The following is a 17,755-nucleotide window of genomic DNA, read 5'->3' as shown; positions in this document are numbered from 1 at the left end:
TGGGAAGACCTGTAACAATTAAAAGCAGATATAAAGTAATGAAGGGCTAAATGTGGGCTAAATGAGTTTAGTAAGCAAGGAAGGTTATGTTTGCATTAGGACACAACAAACCTAAACTTCATGGAAGCGGAAGACTTCAAATGATCCAGGGTATATGTAAGTATTAATATTCAAAGGTCAGAATGTAAACAACAAAATTCAGAAATTCTTCTAATACAAAATGAGATTCTGTGTAATTTTTAAAAATTTCAATAAAGAATAGTTATCCTCCACATCCCTAGACAGGTACAATTTAAAATCCTGCATATCAATATTTTTTTGTCAATCCTGGGGCCCAGGCAATGTCTCTGAGTTTTTTGTTGTTTTGGTTTTTTTTTTTTTTTTTGCTCAAAGCTAGCTAGCACTCTACCACCTTGAGCCACAGCACCATTTCCATTTTTCTGGTGGTTAACTGGAGATAAGGGTCTCATGGACATTCCTGCCTGGGCTGGCTTTGAACCCTTAGGCTTCTGAGTAGCCAGGATTACCGGTGTGCGCCACTGGTCCCCAGTTATATTAATTTTTTTTTTTTTGTCAGTCATGGGGCCTGACTTCTGGGCCTGGGAGCTGTCCCTCAGCTCTTCAGCTCAAGGTTAGTGCTCTACCACTTGAGCCATTGCTCCACTTCCGGCTTTTTCTTCTTCATGGGCTAAGGAATTGAACCCAGGGCCTCATGCATGCAAGGCAAGCACTCTACCACTGAACCACCTTCCCAGCCCTATATTAAACTTTTTTTAAAAAGAAAAAGAATGAAAGTTGGAAGCAAGGTTAGGGACTTTATTTTTTGTTCTCTCAATAAAACCTCTGAAAAGGAACAAAAGGGCCACAAATGCTTTATGAGTTGTTAGAAAGTATGGAAAGTCCTTTTTTTTCTTGGTCAGTCATAAGAATTGAACTTGGAGTCTGGGTGTTGTCCTGGGTGGTAGCTCAAGGCTAGAGCTCTAATACTTTGAGCCACAGTGCCACTTCCAGTTTACTGGTGATTAAATGAGTATCACATCCTTTCCTGTCCAGGCTAACTTTCGCACTGCAATCCTCAGATCTCAGCCTTCTGAGTAGCTAAGATTACGGGCGCCAACCACCAGTCCCTGGCTGGACATTCCTTTTTAAATGTTACTGCTCACACCTTTAGGTCAACATCCCATTTTTCATACTCAAAATCACTAAAATAGGACTATTTCCAATCATTCCAATGAAACCAGGTGGCCAATTCCTATGTAAAAGAACAAGTTTGGTCCAGACAAAACTAAAAGTATTATTTCTGCCATGCCTTCCTGGGCTTAATAGAGCATCAATCTTGAGCAAAAAAGCAAAGCAAGAACAAGGGCCTGAGTTTAAGTCCCAGTATGAGCATATAGGCACATACAAACACATACACACACACATACATACACACACACACAAAATGTTATTTATAAGGGCTGGGAGTGTAGCTCAGGGGTACAGCACTTGCCTATTTTTTCAACAGAAAAAATAGCTACCTCTATAACAAAAGGTACTAAGTTAAAGACACAAAGCAAAAACATATCCCTAGAATTTTACCTTTATTTATTTTCAAGTCTGAAATGGAATAATATTTCAAATAAAAATATCAGTTATGACAGTTACAATTAAAATGAAGTAAACCAAAAAAAAAAAAAAAAGCTTTAATCAGGGAACTAGTGACACACACTTGTCATACTAGCTACTGAGGGAGGTGAGATCAGGGGATAGCAGTCTGAAGCCAGCCCAAGCAGAAAAGTCTGCAAGACTCCATTTCCAATTAACCAGCAAAATGCTAGACTAGAGGAATGGTTCAAGTGGTAGAGTGCCAGCTATGAGAAAGCAAGCAACATGACAAGTGGATTTCATTTTTGTAAGCAATAAAAATGGCATATAGTTTTACTCTGAACCAATTATACCACATACTGACTAGTTCTCAATTTTTGTTTCTGAATGAAGTCAGCCACATTTAATGAACTGTCATGCTTCATTACATCATGGGGTCAGTTCTGAAAATAATTCCAAGAGAGTTCTGTAAGGTATATTAAATAGGTAGGTTTCATTAGGTAGCTGATGAAGAGAACACCACGTGCTATTCAGGCAGGAAAAGTTTATTTACTGAACTGCTGCCCCCACCATGCATGGTGGAGAAGCATGGCTGAAAAGGAAAGGGGGTGGGGGGAAGACCCACCTCTGGGCCAGGACTTATCTAGGCCAGGGACAGGAAAAGGGGTGGAGGAAAGGTGTGACCACACAGGATCTGGATGTGACCTCAAGGTCTGGGACCCTCCTAAGGTCAGATGGGAGGCCTATGACCAGAGGTGGCCCAGGATGTGACCTAGCAGAAGGGGAAGGTGACTGCTTCCAGGTCTGCCAGTTACCTAGGTAACAGATACAGAGCGGAAACTGAGCCAAGAGGGAAGGAGGTGTCCCTGTTCAGGCCGTACAAGTTCTACCAGTATTTTAGTTTTTGATAGTTTCCTACTAAATAATTGCTTAACTTTATTCAAAAATAAATAGGTTCAATGACTAACATATACTGTATATTCAACAAATACTGATTCCTTTCCTCTACATATTACACTGTGACTGTTTACAAGAAAGTACATACATACACATCTTTCGTGGGTATGTGCCAATACTGGGTCTTTCCCTTGGCTTTTTTGCTCAAGGCTGATGGTCTACAACTTGAGCCACACTTCCAAGTTTGGCTTTTTGCTTACTACTTGAAGATAAGAGTCTCATGGGCTTTTCTACCTGGCTGGATTCAAACCTCAATCCTGAGATCTCAGCCTCCTGAGTAGCTAGGATTAAAAGTGTAAGCCACCAGTACCCAACTTACATACAAATTTATGCACCCTGTTTGCTTGTATGTGTATAAAACATGTAAAAGAATGGAAAGGATTTTGGATGGATCAACAGAAGAGGCTGAAGGGACACACATATTTTTTGTACCACAAGCTAATATTAAATTTTTGTTTTTTGTTTTTTTGTCGGTCATGGAGCTTGAACTCTGGGCTTGGGTGCTATCCCTGCACTCTTTAGCTCAAGGTGAGCCACAGCACCACTTCCAGTTTTTGGTGGTTAATTGGAGATAAGAGTCTCACAGGCTTTCCTGCCCAGGCTGGCTTTGAACCACAATCCTCAGATCTCACAATCCTAAGCCTCCTTAGTAGCTAGGATTACAGGCATAAACCACCAGCACCCAGCTAATATTAAATGTTTTTAACTAAAAAGGCAATCATATTATTTCCATCTTACCCAGACCTCTATCCATCTGTAAAGAAACGAGGAACTGGAAAATTAATTGAGTAAGTAGAAAGTCTATGGGTTTGAGTGTGATAGATAATATAGGTACAAATCTTAGCTCTCAGTCTGGAATATAGCTATATACAAAATTAGAGTATTAAAGTATCTGAATAAAGATATTCTCCACATAAAAGTTTGAAAAGGTATTTTATGGCTTTCTCTTTCCTTAATTTCCCTTTTTAAAAGACCTTCAGAAAAACTGAATCACATTTTTATAGTACTATAAACATTGAAACCAGCATGACAATTTACAAAATAAATTTGTTTTGAGATAGTGTCTCACTATATAGCCTTGGCTGGCCTCTTGCACGCACAATCCTGCCTCTGCCTGAGTTCTGGGATTACATGAATGTACCACTATGCTAGGCTACTTTTTGAATAAATAACATGACCAAAAAGCACACCTAAAATACACTCATGTATAAATAGAAATGAGGAATGTAAATAAGAAATGTCCTTTGGGGCTAGGGTATGGGAGCAAATGGTAGAGAACCTGACTATCAAGCCATGAGGGCCTAAGCTCGAACTTAGTATCACTAAAAAAGAGAAAGAAATGCTCTTTTGAGCCTATCAACACTCGATACTCTAGTAGAAGTGTAAATTGATGGACAACTGAGGGCTCCCTCTCCCTCTGTCTCCACACACACATATGTATGTGTATATAGAGATGGGCAACTTAGCACTATATATATATGTATATATATATATATGAATACATACGCACACAAATATGTGTACAGAGAGATGGACAACTTATTGCTCTCTATACACACATATATATATACATATTACATATATAATTTTTAAAATACATATTTTTTGGCCACGTGCCAGTGACTCACACCAGGAATCCTAGCTACTCAGGAGGCTGAGCTCTGAGGATCACAATTCCAAGCCAGCCTAAAGTCCAAGAGACTCATCTCCAATTTACTACCAAAAACAGCCAGAACTGGGAGAGTATGAGGGAGGGAGGACGACCACTGTTCAAAAGGAGACGTACTACTCATTATCTGACTTATGTAACTGAAACCTCTCTGTACATCATCTTTACAATAAAATTCTTTTTTTTTTTTGTCAGTCATGGCCTGAACTCTGGGCCTAGGCGCTGTCCCTTGGCTCTTCAGCTCAAGGCTAGCGCTCTACCACTTGAGCCACACCACTTCTGGTTTTTTCTGCTTATGTGGTACTGAGGAATCAAACTCAGGGCCTCATGCATGCGAGGCAAGCACTCTACCACTGAGCCAACTTCCTAGCTCACAATAAAATTCTTTAAAATATTTTTTAAAAGAGCAGCCAGAAGTGGAGCTGTGGCTCAAGAAGGGCTCTTAAACAAGAAAATCTTAGGGATAACATATAGGGAGGCCCTGAGTTCAGGCCCCAGGACCAGCACTGAAAAAAATTAGTATTTTAGCCCAGTATTCTGATGCACACCTATAATCTCAGTACTCAGTAGGCCAAAACAGGAGAATAGCAAGGACGCAAGTGTGAACTACAGAGCAAAAGCCTATCCTCTCCCTCACCCCCACCCCGTGCACCAAAAGAAATATGCTGACCTAGCAATTGCATAGTTAGAAACATAACCCCCAAACACATAAAGTAAAATGATACTTATTGGTGCATTATTTTTAACAGCCTAAAACAAGCTTTATCTTACATCTTTAGTAGCCACCTAAAAACCTTTTAAAAGTAAAGGAGAAAGAAAGCATTACTAATGTCTATAAGAAATGCCTCTGAACTATAATGATATGGACAGCTTAAATTTAAGTGGAGGAAAAATAATTAAACTAATAGAAGGAGGAGTGACAGTAATCAAAGTGGTGAAATAAAAGAATTCAAAATCCCACCCCTCCATGAATTGCAATTCAAAACTGGCAAAACTGTCAGAATCAACATTTTAAAACACAGGGAACTAACCAAAAGCTTGCAGTAATCGGCTAGACAGTTCTTATTTAGGTAAAACAGCTAAACTTTTGGTGAGACTATTGAGCTGGTGATTTAAGGTACTGCAGGCCTACTGTGAGTATCTCAGATCATGACACTCGAAATAGCCATCCTTGCTCTCAGCACCGGTACAGCCAAATAAACATCACTTGCAAACACACTATAATGTATTTGTTTTGGCCTATCTATGGATCTCACTTACTTAAAATGCTTATTTTATTTCACCTATATAGTTAACTTGGAATTGTCCCAGAGCTAAAACCACAATGGGACACAGGAATGTTTTGAAGAACACAAGCAAGCAAATATTTAGCTGTTGCCACCTGAAGGGATGAACACCCTGACCAATCTGGTGATGTGGAAGGCTAGGTGTGATGAGGAAAAAAACTTAAAACAGCTTCAACATACTGACTCTCATCCTTGGAATCTAGGAGGCAATTGTCATGCTAGAGGCTGTGTTCTGAAGGGGACCTGAGAAGGCACTGTGCGTGTTTTTACCTTAAAGCTCTACACAAACAAGAAACAAAGCTGATGCAAACGGGTAGTATGGCTGAATGTTTTAGGTGTACTATATCAAATACACTGTATGCACCTACAAAGATTGAGAAATGTTTTTGGTTCTAAATGTTTAAGGACAATCACCCCTAAGTTAATGGAATGGGTACCATAATGGGCACACATAACAAAGCTCACAAAAATTAGTTAAGAAAACTCATTAAACAAGCTGCAAGCACTATCACAAGCAACAATATTCCTGGTGACAGAGGGAAAAAATGATTTCCAGAGTTGTAGCACTATAATATCCAAGACTGTGTTAAATAAAAAAATCCTAGGGGCCGGGCGCCGGTGACTCATGCCTGTAATCCTAGCTACTCAGGAGGCTGAGATCTGAGGATTGCAGTTTAAAGCCAGCCCTGGCAGAAACATCCATGAGACTCTTATCTCCAATAAACCACTCAGAAAACTGGAAGTGGCACTGTGGCGCAAGTGGTAGAGTGCTAGCCTTAAGCTGAAGAGCTGAGGGACAAGCCCCATGACCAACAAAAAGCAAACAAGCAAAAAAAAAAAAAAAAAAAAAAATCACAGGGAAGAACAAGAAAAAAATCACCCATGAAAAGTCAAAAAAGCGGCACTATGGAGTCCAGTCATTGGAATTATTACATAAAAACTGTAAATCTAATATTCTAAGTATATTCAAATACTAAAATACTAAAGGAAACTATGTCAATTGAAAAAAATTTTACAATAAAAAAACTAGGCTTGCGCTGGGATGTAGCTCAGTGGCAAAGCGTTTGCCTAGCAAGTGCAACGTCCTGGGTTTGATCCCCAGTACCAAAAAAGAAAAGACAAAAAACAAAACAAAACAAAACAAAAAACTAGGCTGGTAGCACATGCTAGCAATCTCAGTACTAGGTGATATAATCAGGAGAAGCTAGACTTCTAGACCAGCCCAGGATTTGAGACCATGTCTCAAAAAAGGTAATACTAGGGTTGGAGGCATGGCTCAAGTGGTAGAGCACCCACCTCCAATCCTAGTGCCTCAAAAAATAAAAACTAACATTATAGGGATATACATTGTTTATAAATGATTCAATCTGTAGTTGGACAACAGAAATGAAAAGTTTACTAAAAGGCTTAACAGCTGATTTGTGTAGGCAGAACAAAGAAACAGTGTATTTGAGATGGGTCAGTTGTAATAAGGAAAAAAGAATGAAAAATAAGAGAGCCCAAGAGATATGTGAGACACCATCACACATGTCCCAAAAGAAGAGAAGCAGAAAGAATATTTGAAGAAATAATGACCCAAACTGTCCAACTGGGGCTGGGAATGTGACTTAGTGGTAGAGTGCTTGCCTAGCATACATGAAGCCCTGGGATCAAATCCTTAGTACCACATAAACAGAAAAGGCCAGAGGTGGCACTGTGGCTTAAGGAGTAGAGTGGTATTCTTTTTTTTTTTTTTTTCCTTTTTTTTTTTTTAATTTAATTTAATTTTATTTGTGAACATACTGTACAGAGGAGTTACAGTTACATGGGCAGGATAATGCATACATTTCTTACCAAGCATTGCAGCCTCCTCCTTTGTTTACCCTTCACATCCCTTCCCAGCCTCCCCCCTCCCCCCTAATCCCAATCCTTCTCCTTCCCCCCCTTCCTCCCCCTCCCCCCCCCCCCCCAACGTTGTAAAGCTTGTTTTGGACATGACAACTTGTACTTCTCATTGTTGCAACAGGTCCACCTGTATCCTTAATCAACTGGTTTTTCCCCATCTCCTCCACAAGTTTTACTGACATCAAATATAGTGAAAGCAGGGGTTATACTGTGGGGGAGGGACATACAAAGCAACAAAGAGATAATCTTATAAATGTGTTAGAACACATGCATGAAAGAAAAAAACATTAAAATACACATCTAAGGTTTCATTTTCCTGACATCACATTATCTGACCTTTTCCGCTTGACTCATACATATACTAGATATTACAAATAAGGGAAACCATGGGACCTACGTTTCTTTGGGCCTGGCTTACTTCACTTAATATAATTTTTTCCAAGTTTTTCCATTTCCTAACAAATGGGGCAATGTCATTCTTTCTGATGGAGGCATAGAATTCCATTGTGTATATATACCACATTTTCTTGATCCATTCATCTACTGAGGGGCATCTGGGTTGGTTCCATATCTTAGCTATGGTAAATAATGCTGCAATAAACATAGTTGTGCTGGTAGCTTTAGTGTGGTCTTGTTTGTAAACATTTGGGTAAATGCCCAAAAGTGGGATTGCTGGGTCATAGGGGAGTAGAGTGGTATTCTTGAGTAAAAGCTCAGGGACAGTGCCCAGGCCCTCAATTCAAGCCCCAGGACAAAAAAAAAAAGAAAAAAAAGAAACCAAACTGTCCAACTGAATGAACAAACCCAACAAACTCCAAACCCAGAGAGATGTATACTGAGACAATTTTTAAATAAATAGTAGAAAGAAGCAAAAGACAGTATTAAGAATGACAGCTGAATTCTCATTACATCACAGCAGAATCTAGAGGGATGACACCAAAAGAAAAAAAATACCAAAAGAACAAAACCAATCAGGCTAGGCATAGTAGTGCACCCCTATAACTTTAGGGCTCAGAAGACTCAGAAAGGCATGAGTTTGGGGTTAATCAGGTGAGAGGTGGAATGGGGGAAAATTGGAAAAAGATACTTTATGCAAACAATAACCAAAGAGTAAAATGAATATACTAATATTAAACAACACTGCCTCTTGAATATTATTAAGTGGGCAAATCCACCAACAAGATATAACAATTATAAACATCTATCTAGTAACAGAGCCCTTCTTGCATTAGTGTTTTTGTGGTTAGGGTCTCCTATTTTTTTGCCCAGGATCAGCCTCAGACCTCTTGTGTACATGGGATTTCCAACTAACCATTCATTGTTGGTTCCTGTGGCAACCAGCCCCCACCCTGAAATAATCTAGTCCACCCTCTTTTCCAAGTCTCTTTATTAATTCAAACACAATATGACTGAAAGGGGGAGGCTGAAGGCCAAGTGCTGGTGGCTCATGCCTGTAATCCTACCTACTCAGGAGGCTGAGATCTAAGGATTGCGGTTCAAAGCCAGCAGAGGCAGAAAAGTCTTATCTCCAATTAACTACCAGAAAACCAGAAGTAGCTCTGTGGCTCAAATGGTAGAGCTGAGGGACAGTACCAGGCCCAGAGTTCAAGCCTCATGACTGACCTTCCCCACCCCCCCCACCGACCCCCCCCCCCCTGCAAAAAGCCAGGCAGGCTGAAAGCAAAGCTCTAGTGGTAGAGTACCAGCCAAACAAGCAGGCAGAGTTAGGCACTGATAAACCCTGGCACTGCAAAAAAGAAAAAAGAGGCCATGGGGGGAGTGGGGGGTGGCCTAAATGGATGATCCCTGAAAAAAAAATTTTTTTTGTTGGCTGTGGTCTTGAACTCTGGGCCTGCGTGCTGTCCCTCAGCTCTTCAGCTCAATACTAACATTCTACCACTTGAGCCATAGCACCACTTCCGGTTTTCTGGTGGTTAATTGGAGACAAGAGTCTCACGGATGTTTCTGCCTGGGCTGGCTTTAAATTGTGATCCTCAGATCTCAACTTCCTGAATAGCTAGGATTACAGGTGTGAGCCACTGATGCCTAGCTCCTGAAACTCTTACATTAAGTAAAAGAAGTCAGACACAAAAGGTCATATATATAATTTCATTCATATATGAAACAGAACAGGCAAATCAATAGAAAGTAGACTACTAGGTAGATGGAATAGTACCTGCTGTTAAGAGGTTTCTTTAGTGGTGTAAGGAAAATGTGCTAAAAAATGATTATGATGGTTGTTCAACTCTGGATACACTAATACCACTGAATTCTACCCTTTAAAAGGTTCAATTTTATGGGTACATAAATTATTTCTCAATAAAGTTTATTGGGGGAGAGGCTGAGACTGGGTCTTACTATGCCTCAGCCTCTAGAGTGCTGGGATTATAGATGTGCAGCACCATGTTACCAGCCTAAAACTTTCTTTTTTTAAAGCAGGCCTGGCCATGTTTAAAATCCTTCCTATAATAACCTTCTGCCACCACCTCTTCCTATTTTTCCATCTTCTCTTTACAGTTAAGATGCATACCTGCAATGCCAACATTCAAGAGAATGAGGCAGGAATACTAAAAGTTCTGTTTTTGTACCAGTCTTAGGGGTTGAACTCAGGGACTTCCACTCTCACTAGGCTTTTTTTACTCATGGCCGGACTCTACTACTCAAGCCTTGCCTCTAGTTCAGCATTTTTCTTGCTATTTTCTCTTATGCTTTTATAAACCTGGGGTGACTTAGAATTTCGATCTTCTGATCTCAGTCTCCTGAGTAACTAGGATTACAGGCATAAGTCATCAGTGTCTGACATGAGTATCTTGAATTCTATAGAGTAAAACTCTTTCTAAAAAAAAAAAAAAGGAGGGAGGGAAGGAGGGACAGATGGAGGGAGAAAAATAATCTCTATTTGCTTTCTCTACTCTCTGGCCCCAATTAACTCCTCACTCAATGAATATGGAGCTGCTTCTTCAAGCATTCTACCCAAATTGCTACTACTTAGCTGTCAAATTCAGTAAATTCCTTGTTCTCAAAGTTAATAGACTCCTATAGACTCCTAATAATCCTTGTTATTCAATTACTCACTCACATCTGAAGTAGGGCTTTCTCTCTCTCTCTCTCTCTCTTTTTTTGCAGAGTTGGTTGAGAAATACCTCCTTTAAAAAATGACCCTATTGTAGTTGAAGGTAGTTCAAGTGATAGAATACTTGTCTAGCAAGAGTAAGTCCCTAAATTCAATTTCTAGTATTGACAGATATCCTACTTTGGCTTCGTTTTTTTTTTTTTTGTCGGTCGTGGGGCTTGAACTCTGGGCCTGGGCACTGTCCCTCAGCTCTTCAGCTCAAGGCGAGCGCTCTACCACTTGAGCTACAGCGCCACTTCCGGTTTACTGGTGGTTTATTGGAGATAGGAGTCTCAAGGTCTCTCCTGCCCGGGCTGGCTTTGAACCGCGATCCTCAGATCTCAGCCTCCTGAGTAGCTAGGATTACAGGCGTGAGCCACCAGCGCCCGGCTCTACTTTGGCTTCTTTGATACCATTTTCTCATAATTTCTCTACATCTAGCTCTCTTCCCTCTATTTGGCTTTAAATGTTGTTTCCAAAAACTATTTCCAAAATTACTTGTTCTCAGTCAACTCTTCCTGTTTGGTGATCCCTACATCAAGGGCTTCTTACAATATACCACTCATAATATAGCCTGATGAGTCACACATCAAAACTTCTCTCTTGGAAATGGATGGATCTGTAATAAATTATGTTAAGTCAGGCCTAGAGAGACAAATTATGCTTCAAATTAGACCCAATTTATACATATATGTAAACATATATAGGTTCATATGCATATATACACAAACATAATAACTAATGTATGGTACACTCAGGGGAGAAATCCAATGGTCTAACTCCTCTAAACGACAAACCTACATCTAACAAAATGAATACCAAAGCTGGAACATGAGAAGAAGAGTAGTAGACAAATGAAGAAAGGAAGGATAAGAAAATGTCATAATATTCTAAGTAAATATGTGAAAATAGAACTAGGAAAATTGAGGAACTGGGTAGAGTTTGGAGATGAGGGATAATAATATAAGGGTGACAACTGATCGAGACACATTGTACTTATAAACTGACATGTTGAACTGAAACTCCTTTGTGTGACTTCCTCTTTTTGTTTTGGGGTTGGTTTTTTGGGTTTTTTGTTTGTTTTTTGTTTTGGTCAGTCCTGGGGCTTGAACTCAGGGCTTGGGCACTGTCTCTGAGCTCTTTTTGCTAAAGCTGGAGCTCTTCCACTTTAAGCCACTGTGCCACTTTCAGTTTTCTGATGGTTAATTAGATACTACAGTCTCATGAACTTTTCTGCCCAGGCTGGCTTTGAAACCATGATCCTAAGATCTCAGCCTCCTGAGTAGCTAGGATTACAGGCATGAGCCACCAACGTCCTGCTAAAAATAATTTTAAAAGAGAGAACAAAACAAAAAAAAAGGCTTCTATCTTGGGAGCATGGCTCAAGTGACAGAGTGAATGCCTAGTAAGTATAAGGCCCTGAGTTCAAACCCCAGTAGAGAAAGAAAAGAGAGAAGAAACACTCTTACACTCCAAACCCACATATGTAATACTGCAGCAGATCACAGTCTGGAGGCTTCACAGATATTTCCATTCAATATGTCCAAAAGCTAACTTAATGATCTTCTTGAAGTCTGTTCCCCATTCTGAATTCCCTGTCTCAGTCTATTTTACCATTTTCTACTCAAATTATACAGGCTGACATCCAGTTCATTATATCCTATTATTTTTCCCTCAATCATTCTTAAACCTTTATAAATGATACTTTCTAAATATTTCCATTAACCTACTCCTCTGTCCTAATATTTCATTAGTTTAGACCCTTATCTCTCATCTGTTCCTGCAAAACCCTCCTATACAGTCTTTCTGCATCCAATGTTACCTATCTTCTGATATTCATACTCTAGAATGCTTTTCCTAGAATGAAAGCATTATATTTCCTGATTAAAATCTGTATACTTTTTTATTACAGAGGAAAACCTTAGAAAGGCATGCAACACTTAAGAATTTGTGTAGCTTCATTCTCTGCATACTTCCACAACCAATATTATAGCTTTCATAGAAACAACTTTCTATTCTTAATAGTATTCATTCTTCATTCTTAAAAGTGTTCTTTTCTCTCTGTCCAACTTTCCTTAGGCCTTAAGTTTTCCCCCAATTTCTTTTTTCTTTCCTCACCCCCGCCCACTTGGTGCCAGTACCGGAGTTTGAACGCAAGGCCTGAGTGCCATCCCTTAGCTTTTTTGCTTAAGGCTAGCACTCTATCAGTTGATCTACAGCTCCAATTCTGACTTTAGTGGTTAACTGGAGATAAGTCTCAAGGACTTTCCTGTCTGGGCTGTCTTCAACCTTTCCATCCTCACATCCAAGCCTCCTTAAATAGCTATAATTACAGGTGTAGACCACCTGCATCAGGCTGGGATGTTTCTTTTGAAGAAAGTTTTTTTTCGGCTGGTCATAGGGGCTTGAATTCAGGTCCTGGATGCTGTTCCTGAGAGTTTTTGCTCACAGCTAGTTTTCTACCACTTGAGGCACAGCTCCACTTCTGGATTTTTGGTAACTGGAAATAAAAGTCTTATGAACTAAGGCTTCAAACCATAATTCCCAGATCTCAGCCTCCTGAGGAGAATATACTTTTGAGTAATATTCGGGATTTAATATCTCCTTGCCAAGCAAACAACTGTGCAAATATAACTGCACAAACTACAGTTAATATATACTTTTGTATAATATGCAGTTAATATACACTTTATGATACTTTTCTTTCAAATGGTCTCTATAAAGTCTGTAATATGAAACAATATTTTTTAAGAAATAGAAAATTTAATTATTTTACAGTTTCTAGATACTTAAAAGACACTTTTAAGCAGTTAAATTGTTAAATTAGCCTTCCCCACTTAAATATGTGGGACAACTGATTGAAAAATGGGAACTAATCTACTGACTTGCTATCCCTACAACTGCTAATAACAGCTCACAGTAATAATTCCTTTTCGGGAAGAGACTTAGAAACTATCCAATCACCAAGGCAATTCCTAAGACAGAAAGTGATGTTACCTTTTCATTTACCAGTTTTGTTTCTTCTTTTAGAAGTGCTGCTTCTTCTTTTAGAAGTGCTGCCTTCCTAAACAACAGCCCCAAAATAGGCCTATTCCTTATCACTTACATAGTTTGTGAATAACTACCTTGTCTGATGGAATGTTACTCAAGTTACCTCAATATTAGAACATGTCTAGTTTATTAATCAAAATAACCAGTGAAGCTGGAGACTGATGGCTCACATCTGTAATTTAATCCTAGCTACTCAGGAAGCTGAGTTCTGAGGAACACAGTTCGAAGCCAGTCTGGGAAGGAAAGTTAGTTAAATAGCAAAAAGCCAAAAGTGGAGCTGTGGCTCCAGAGGTAATGTTCTGTATTTGAGCGAAGTCAAAGGACAGCACTGAGGTTCAAGCCCCAGTGCCTACAAGCACACACACACACACACACACACACACACACACAATTTTTCAGTGAAAGCTTCTCACTAGATTAAGTACAGCAGTAACTTTCTTTTTTTTTTTATTTAATTTAATTTTATTTGTGAACATACTGTACTGTTACATGGGCAGGATAATGCGTACATTTCTTACCAAAGCAGTAACTTTCTATCCAAACAGCTGCAGTTCTGTTCCGTGAACGTTGGTACCTCCAACTAAAATTTTAATGACTGTCAAGAATGCTACTAGGCCTTGGGGCAAAGAGGCTACTTGTTCAGGAAGGACTGTGAGTAATAATCTCAAAACTTGAACTAGCGAAATTACTTCAGTTAGACTGAGGCGTGGACTACTCTGTAAAACTAGTTTCACAATGATAAATTCAAAAGATAAAAAGAAGAAACTTATTTCAGAGCCTTTTGGCGCAAACCTATTTGAAAATGAATTGGGAAAGGAATTCTCTGCGCCAAATCTGTCCATCCATCCCCAAGGAAACCTGGGCCCAAAGATGGCCCCCTCCCCCCACCATGCCAGCCATGGCAACATCAAGAGCGAGGCACCGAGACAGGTCCATAAGCCAACTACGACTCTCAGCCCACAGAGCTGTACAAAAGACGGTGCCCCACTCAGTCCAGGTGTACCCGATAAAGAGCTCGCTCCCCCGCGGCCTGGAGGCTCGGGGAGGAGAGCTCGGTTCTCAACCCGCCCGGAAGCAGAGCGCCAAACTTGCAGGGGCACTGAGGGAGGTCAGACTCCCAGGGACAAGCCTGGGGGGTGCAGCCTTCCTGGAGGAGCCCACAGCAGCCACGCCCCCAACCCCCAACTGCAACCCAGAACGGAAGAGCCCCGAGCCCCGCACGCCGCCAGACAGACGCAAGCGCGAGGGCGGGCGGGAGTGCGCTCCGCGAGCACCGAAGAGGACAGCCGGGACCCCCGCACGCCACCGCTCCCAGTGACTGACCTGCCCCACTGCCGCGCGTCCGCCCGCCACGCCGCTACCGCTGCCTCCACGCGCTCACACTGCCGCTGCAGCTACGGTCACCGCCTCCAGCGCCGTACCCCTGGTCGGCCCCCGGCGCCCCATTCCCACCCCGCCCAGCCTCCGCCTGTTTACAATGATTGGGACAGAACTGGACGAGCCGGCTCTGCGCGCACGCGCATATCCTCCTCCTGCCGCAGCTTGCTTCCCGGGTCCTCAGCTTTCGCCTCTGACGGCTAAGGCCATCGAGGGCAAACGTCCCATGTCCTCGAGCGGAGCACGCCGGGAGTTGTAGTCGAAAGATCACCTCCAACACTCTAGCCTCCCGAGGCCTCTAGGCCTAAAGCGAACTACAACACCCAGAAAGCATTGGGTCTCTCGACCCAAGCTCACTAAAGAGACAGCGCGCGAGAGGACTAGCCAAACGCTAGTGCTCTACAGACGCCTGCGCAGTGCAGGATCTTGGAAGAGTGGGTGGGACACGCTCCTACCTGAGGCGAATTGTTGTGAAGACCGTTACAGTGCAACTCCTGATATGAAGAGGAGGGACAAAGCGCCTTCCTTCTCTGCGCTCTGGCTAACCGGTCCCCAGTGGCTGAAGGTGCTCCCTACTCTCGTACTGGAGCGCTTCCAATCTTCCAACCAGTCAAACCAGTCTGGGCCCGATGACCTAGCCCTCTGCTGGCGGGGAACCTTCAGGCTGCCTTTGGGTGAGGATATTTGGTGTAGGATGGAGACTCTTGGGTGGGGGGTTAGGAAAAAGGAAGCTCCGAGGCCTGTGTAGAGAACTTTACGTGCTCCTGTGCCATCCACAGAATTCTTGAAATGGATATTGTGGGACTCGATGTCTTCCACCACCACCCCTTTCTCAACTCAGCATTTGCAAAACGGCGCCTGGATGAAAACTACTCAGCCTGTATGTTTTATTCAAAAATAGAAACAACTAAATTTCTACAAAGAGTTGAAGAATAATTCTCTCAAATGTACTGAAAGCTGGAGAGCAGCGATCTTTTATTTTTTTTTTTTAAGACTTCTGGCCTTATAAAATGTAGCAGTTTATTTGAAGAAAGATGACCCTTCACACCACTTTATTCCTAAGAACCATGCTGTAAAGTGTGTTGCCTAATTTAGGCTGAGTCTGGGGCATCCATATATCCTAGCTTTCCTCAGGACTAAAACCATTGTACTAAAAAGGCCCCCTCAAATATTTCCATCTGCGGCTGAGAATATGGCATAGTGGTAGAGAGCTTGCCTAGCTTGCATGAAGCCCTGGGTTCAATTTCTCAGTAACACATACACAGAAAAAGCCGGAAGTGGCACTGTGGCTCAACTGGTAGAGTGCTAGCCTTGAACAAAAGAAGCTCAGGGACCGTGTCCAGACCTTGAGTTCAAGCCGCAGGACTGGCCAAAAAAAAAAAAAAAAAAAAAATCCCAGCTCAACAATAGGATCCCAGAAGAGTATTCCCATTGCCTCTCTTACAACACACTTGTCTCCCGTGACCACAGGATGTCCATTCGAATGTAGCCTTTGGCAGTACTGATGTGGTCAAAGGATAAACACTGACCCAAGCAAGGAATTATGGAGCCCTTGCCTGAAATTGCTATAGGCCTCAGAGAAGGAAGAGGAGATTTTTACTGAGATCTAATTGCTGATGGTCATATTTTCTTTTTTCTTTTTTGGGGGGGATGGGGTCCGGTCGTGGGGCCTGAACTCTGCCTGGGTGCTGTCCCTCAGCTCTTCAGCTCAAGACTAGCGCTCTACCACTTGAGCCACAGTGCCACTTCGGGCTTTTTTCTTTTTTGCTTATGTGGTGCTGAGGAATCGAACCCAGGGCCTCAGGCATGCAAGGCAAGCGCTCTACCACTGAGCCACCTTCCCAGCCCCATGATGGTCATATTTTCTAAAACATAAAGTGGCCTGTTGGTCATAGAAACTAATGAGGCAGCCAGGCACCAGTGGCTCACTCCTGTAATACTAGCTACTCAGGAGGCTGAGCTCTGAAGATCGAGGTTCAAAGCCAGCCCAGGCAGGAAAGGCTGTGAGACTCATCTCCAATTAACCACCAGAAAACTGGAAGTGGCGCAGAGGTTCAAGTGATAGAGTGCTAGCCTTGAGCTGAAGAGCTGAGGGACAGCACCCAGACCCAGAGTTTAAGCCCCATGACTGACAAAAAAGAAAAAAAAGGAATGAATGAGGTTGAAAAGAAGGGAAGAAGACCCAGAAGAAGCAAGAGCTGGGCAAGTGATAATGATTTCTCTCAGTTGCCATAATTTCTGTAGCTCTTCAAGTGCTATTTGTATGTGAGCCTAAATGATTAAGCAGTACATCACAATATGCACTGTATATATAGTTGTTTATTTATGCTAATGAAGTTGAGATTTATAGAACATAGTTGTTACTTGTCTCCTTAACACTCTTTCTTCCCACTAAAGCCATGCAGCTATTCCCTTAATCTCAGGGATGGTCATGTGACACAGCTAGAACCTATGACCCCAGGAAGACTAGGGTTGGAACTTCAACTAAACTGAAGCTTACATGTTCTTCTAATGCAGTAAGATAGAGATGTGTAAATGTAGTCATATTACTCTTACAAAAGGAAAGCCTAGAAGGATGATAATTCACAGGGAAGACTCCAATACAATATGAAAATGAAATCAATACCATGTGTTTGGTGAAATATCAAACCTTGACTGATTTATACTATCAAATGTCTTATAAACTTCAGAATTATAATCCATAAATTTCCTGTGGTGTTTAAGCCAGTTAGTAGTATTAAACAGTCCTAATTCACACTGAAAGGCCTGACTAATTCTACTTCTTTAAAAAGAAACTGTAAGCTGGGTTCCAGTGGTTCATACTTGGAATCC

General features: G+C 41.5%; 1 protein-coding gene across 1 annotated transcript in view; it reads right to left on the bottom strand.

Moving 5' to 3' along the window:
* Window positions 1-15,097, bottom strand: part of Ralbp1 (ralA binding protein 1) — a 44,321-nt gene extending 29,224 nt beyond the window's left edge. The window contains exon 1 of the mRNA XM_042683657.1: window positions 14,870-15,097. The gene's annotated coding sequence lies outside the window, so the exon portion shown is untranslated. The remainder of the gene's footprint in view (window positions 1-14,869) is intronic.
* Window positions 15,098-17,755: the final 2,658 nt, after the last annotated feature.

The sequence above is a fragment of the Dipodomys spectabilis genome, unplaced genomic scaffold (genome assembly GCF_019054845.1).
Source record: "Dipodomys spectabilis isolate Male_0828 unplaced genomic scaffold, ASM1905484v1 ptg000083l, whole genome shotgun sequence".
In the NCBI taxonomy this organism is placed as follows: Eukaryota; Metazoa; Chordata; class Mammalia; order Rodentia; family Heteromyidae; genus Dipodomys; species Dipodomys spectabilis.
Note: the sequence above shows the minus strand (reverse complement) of the source record. Positions and strands in the feature narration are given on the sequence as shown.